This window comes from Phasianus colchicus, chromosome 14 (assembly GCF_987193195.1).
Source record: "Phasianus colchicus chromosome 14, bPhaCol1.hap1.1, whole genome shotgun sequence".
Taxonomy (NCBI): domain Eukaryota; kingdom Metazoa; phylum Chordata; class Aves; order Galliformes; family Phasianidae; genus Phasianus; species Phasianus colchicus.
In genome coordinates, this window is record NC_143449.1 from 17651697 (window position 1) to 17657696 (window position 6000).

Consider the following 6000-nt stretch of genomic DNA (forward strand, 5'->3'; position numbering starts at 1 on the left):
AATAGAAGTCCCAGTCCTGCACAAAAAAACACATGCCAATTAGAACACTTCTAAATGAATTCTTCTTCCATAACTCAGCCAAAATCTGGTAAATCAGGTTTCTGTTCAGAGGCCCACACTCATTCAGCAACACAAGAACAAACCCACCAAGCCCACACTCCTAGCACCAGCTTTGCTCTTCCACTGTCACACCCCACCCTACAGAGACCACTCTCTGATCTGCTCCTCCAATATTACCTCCGGCTCCCATAACCCAGATCTCCCTGCTCTGCTACTCCTAGCTGCAGCATCCCTTCCCTGCTCATCACTCCAATACCCATTTTGAAACCTGTCCGTACTCCTCGTCTCACATACCAGCACTGAGCAACTTCTGAAAGCCAAACCAATATCAACAGCAGAAAACCATTTGATGACTGTGGAACCAACAGCACATTTCTTGACACAGAAACTAACCAAGAAACCCATATGCTGAGCATGTCCCACTGCTGCTCAGATGCAGTGCTATCCTACTTATGTTCCAGGCATCACCTGGTGGAGCGAGAGCAGAAAGGACTTTCTTACTTAAACCTGGATCCATCAGCAAGGTCCAAAAGCCCCAGGGGAGAAAGCAGGAGAGGAGCATGATATCACAGCTGACAAACCACAAACCATGGCATCTCCTGGGACTGGGGAGACAGTTTCTCATATAACAGCTGTCAAAGCCCTGCTCTGAAATGGCTCAGCATGTTTTGCCTCAGCCTTGTGCTAGCTTGGAAGGCCAGGGGGCAGCTCTGCACGTTCTCCTTTTTCCCTGGGAGTTGCACTCACCAAGAGCCATCCTGGAGCACAGGGAGCAGCACGCTGTCCCCTTCTGCACCTGTGATGCATCAGGAGGTCCCACCATCCTCTCCTCCCCACTCCTGCTCTCCTAGCAACTGGTTAACAGAGCGAGAGGGGGGCAAACACTGCAGCAAGCCCACTGGTCAGCACATCACATGGCACATCATGTCCCCATCCCCGCAGTTAATGCACTCCAACACCCTGTGCTGGGCTGCAGGACGCCACAGCTGCTGCTCCAGCCGCAGGCCAGGGAGGCAATCCAGCATTTTCCAGCTGGCCAGAGAAGCAGAGTTTGTCTCCCAGTCCCTGCACAGGGCACTCACTGGTGCGTTGTGATTGCTCAGCCTGAACGTGTTAACCCAGGAGCAATAAAAAGGTTTCATCTGAAGCAGGGCTGGAAGGAAAATGACTAAGAAGGTTTGGCAGGTAGGGTGAAACCTATCATTAATTTTAGTAGTGAATGATCTAAAATATATACACACATTGTCCTTTCACGTAAGGACTGGGTTTCTCCATTGCTGCTTTAAAAATGTCATACTAGCTCCACCTAGCACACTGAATGCTTAAACTAGCAATGGTGAATCATGCAGGATAAGTATGGTCACTTTTGTTCAATTTGATCATCTGTTTTTTTGTTTTTGTTGTTTCTTTAAACAATGCAGACTAATGCTTCCATTTAATTCCTTCACAAACTCCCATGGGAAAAAATACAGCCTTCAGCTAATCTCTTAAGGGTACATCTACTAAGCATGCAAAATGTTTTACAAATAGCAAAGGGGGGGAGGCAACACTTTGCTATGCATCACATGTATTTTACAAGTCCATTAGAGCCCTCCAGATGTATCATGCTACTGGAACCCAGATGGACATTTAATACAAGTACAGTTTTAAAGGTCAGTGCAGAAATCCAGTCACCCAATTTGAAATTGCCTGGGGAATAGAAACGCTCAGGCCATTCCTTGCAAACCTGGCCTGGGTTTGCTCACATACCTTATGAACTCTGTTGGTCCCAGCTGGATCAATATGATCCCATAAAAGTTTCTTCTCAGTTGCTAAGCAGTACAACCCCTAAACTCAGATTCCTAGAATACTAAATCCAAAGGAAAGGCAATTGGACAAAAATACAAGCAGCTCACCAATTGCTTAATTGTCAACTGCTTTTGCTAATTTAGCACAGAGCCAAACAATAATTTTGACTACATACAAAATGTAAAGGTGTTTTTTTTTTTTAATAAGATCCACTAATTGAGGTGTACCACACTTAGCTAAGGAAATCCAGGAGGCATTACTGCAGCATCTAACCAGGACAACCTTCCTTCTCCCAGGTAGCATTACTGGTAACTGCCTTTAAAGTACCAGCCCAACAAGGAAGGAAGCATTCCTGAGGGCTGACCCTGAGCCACAGATATTCTGTGTGCTGTGCGTAATCGTTCTAAAGGAACGGATTCTTGCTGAGCATCCAAATATGAGTAAGCAAAAGATAAATCATTCAGAGCATGTTTTCCAATGTCTTTATGACAAGGGGAATACTTTCAGAGAAAACTTTACCGCCATTCAAATGGCTGATGCTATGGGCCATATGTCTGGGACATATTCAGAGGAGATAAAAAGGAATAAATCAGGACAGGCGAGGAAGAAGTAAGGTGATCATATGAAGAGGACAACATCCGTAATCCCCTTCTGTGAGCTTTAAGTTTGGTTGTTCAGGTGGTTTGTGGGTCACATCCATGGACTTTATCATCAGAAGGATCATTTCACTTTTTTTTTTTTTCTGTGTCAGGGTCAAACGTGATGTTTTGGACTGGACTGGCCAATACAAGGAGGAGAGCAGGGGCATCCCAAGAGCATCCTGAGTCTAGCCAAACTCACACTGCGCACTGTTCAAGTACTTCTGCTTTAAAACCAAGTTGGGGATCTAGGGGAAACATAAGGATTCATTCAGAAACCCACAGGCAAGAGGAGAACAATGGGCAGAAGCTTGGATTTGCAGAAAACAAGGGCTAAGGCAGATCACTCCATAGCCTTTTGCAATGGCCAAAGGATGATAAAGCACAGCAACAAAGTGACACAGAAGATGCATAAGGAAAGGTATTATGCATCATCAAATCCTCAGGCCAACATATTGCCTACAGGAAACACACGTATGTTATTAGCAATCAGGTTTTATATTTTCATTTGAAAAAAAAAAAAAAAGATAACCAAATACAAAAACAGGTTTTTAAAATAAAGCCTTTTGTAGAGATGAGAAAAAAAAACTTATGCAGACCTTTGTCATAGCATTAATACCAAAAAGGAATCACAGAAACATAGATCAGAGTCTAACTCAACCCACAGGGATTTAAAAAGAGAGCCTCATGCCCAAATGTTGCACTGCCTTTCTCGTGTGGGAATCCTGCTCCTGTTTTACAAAAGCACTGTCACTGCTGTACACACTTGGAACAGCTGAAGTCCATATGCTGGGGTGGCTTTGGGCCCACACTGAGCCACGTGCCAGTTCCACTAGGGCAAGAGGTGCTAAGTGGATCTGCATGCAGATGGGGAGATGCGGAGCAAAGTGTGCCAGCTCCTTGGCAGGATGATGCTCGGCGTGCCAGGGTGATGCCATGTTGATAGCAGATGCTGCTAACACCTGTTGATGGGTACAGCACACTCTTTAAAAGCAGTCAGTTGTGGGAGGCAGCAAAGTATGGGGCTTGTAGGCACTCGGAGGACGGAAACAGATAATTGCTTTCCAAGTATCAGTGAGTAGTAAACAGAGGAGAACCTGTGCTGCAAGGTTGTGGAGCCAGACTGGACGTGAGGGAGTCTGCAGCAAACATTATCTGTCCTCAAGGAAAAAAAGCAGGAGTCTGAAGCTGCAGGACCCAGCGTGATGGGTTTCGTTGTGTTAAATGGGATTTTCATGTGCAGCAGCAGCAAAGCGATAAGTACAGCACTCTGCTAAGCTTCAAAGGGAATTGCATTTAGCACAGTGACAAGGAAACCCCTTAGCCAAACCACAATGTGGGCTACAATGAGCCACTGGCGGAGGAAAAGAGAAGTAAAAAAAAAAAAAGGATTAGAGTCATACAGTCAAAAATGAAGAAAGAACACTTGCCTTTCTCAATAACCCAGCTGGGAGGCTGGACACAAACTGCCTGAGAGCACAATTTCTACCCTAGCGTGGTGTCACTTTTCCTGAAGCATGGACCCATTCTGATGGCTACTTCCTCTTCACTAAGACTCCAACCTATCCAGCAGCCAAGATGACAACCTCAGCCTGGTGCTTAATGGTGCAATGCTCAGTCCAAGCTCTCAGTGCAGCCAGCTGCCTTTCACAACACAGATCTGGAAGGCCACCACATCACATCATTCCCTTGGAGAGCTCTGTTTACTCCACAGAATTTTTCTTTGTCATACAAATCCCTAGATAGGAAGAGTCCAAGATACCAGTACAGCCTTATTACAGCATGACTTAGAGAGCATAATAATATGGAGGCTGACCATACTGTGAAGATCCTCCTGTGTTTGCTTAAATCTTACCCAGCACTTGATATCTTCATCAATGCATTCTCAGACCAGCACTACCTGAAAGCATTACATCAATCTCTATCCATCCTCTTTACATGACTCTATACTCCATTGCTGTATCTTTGATGGCACAACACACCATCTTCTTCCACTCTTCAGACTCCAGACCAGTAGGATTCACTCAAACAGGTTTTTGAGCTCCCTTTTCAGCATTGCATTCTTACACAATCCCCTATTCAGTCTGCTTTAAAAAATAACTCAAGCTACATTCATGTTAATCTACTTACTTTCCACTGCCATTTTTTTTTCCATCTCCCCACTCAAAGCTGATGTGATGAAGTGTGTTTTCATTTCAGATTCTCAATCATGAAATGTTTCATCTCACTGAAACCCCAGATTTTATAGAAGATTTTATGTCCTCCCTCTGAGTCTATCTATCAAATGAATGCCCTATAGCTAATTGCTGCCTTCTGACCATAGTTTCAAGGCTCAGCTTCTTTGATAGCACAGATGAATAAAAACAAAGAAAAAAGTTCTAGAAATGCTGTCCTTTGCTTCTCATCTGGTTTAGTGCTTTCATTCAAATAATCCTAAAAAAAAAATAATTAAAAAATTTCAGTCCTTGGTGAGAGACTAAACAAAAAAAGAAAAACACCTCTTATCATGCAAAGTTCAGAAAACAAACAGAGTTTTTGTGAAGGAGCACCTCTGGTTGGTCCAAAGAATAGCTTTTGTCAATCCCCCAGCTGCAGCAATGCTATCAGCCAGCTGGATGCATAATTTAGCATACAATATATCTTCTGCATCTTGATCTTATCACAGCACTTCATAGAGGCTAATGGAAATGGTAGAATAGGCTTTGTAGATCTTATATGATGCTTACTTTGGACGGCAAAGGTTTACATTGCATCCAGTCAATTGCCTAATCCAATGTACTGAAATCTGTCAGGCGAAGCACAAAGTAAAATGCATTTAATAAATGCATGGATGGAATGGAGATCAGCTGGCCATGAAAAGCAGATTGTTCAGTCATTCTTCCTTTAAACCTCTGGGTTTTTTAAAACCCACACTATTATGTATCTAATACTCTCCGATTTAATTTTTAGCACGCCTTTTTTCTTGGCTCATTCCTCCTTCTAAGCCTTGCCATTATAAAGACGACAGCACAATCTGCCAGAAAATACATACCTAGCAAACCAAAGCACAGTATATTTTTACTGCACAAGTTCACTCTCATTTTTCCATTCTGTCATAAGCAAAAAGAGTAAGAAAAAAAAAAAAAGCACTTAGCTTGCCTTTGCCTCGTACCAATTAAAGCCAGGTAGGATGAGACACTGAAAATAAAGCTGTAGCCTACCAGCAACGTTGGAATTACAAACTTCCGTCATTCAGTGACTGTTTTTAAGGGTAGTTTTTTGTTTTCTGAATCACCAGTCTGGCAGGGTAGATATCATGCCCAGAAAATTGTTTTTGCAGGGTGAGAACAATCCCTCTCACTTCTGTAGCTGTCCTGACCTTGTGATTTCTCCCCACACACAGGAAAGCTGACTTGCATAATTCGTAGAACATCACGATACAGATCTTTTCCCTCCCTCCCTAAAACTAAACCTTGTAAGAAAGGAAGATCAATATGGATCAGCTGAATTTAGGGAGAAAAACAGAGTTGCTGCT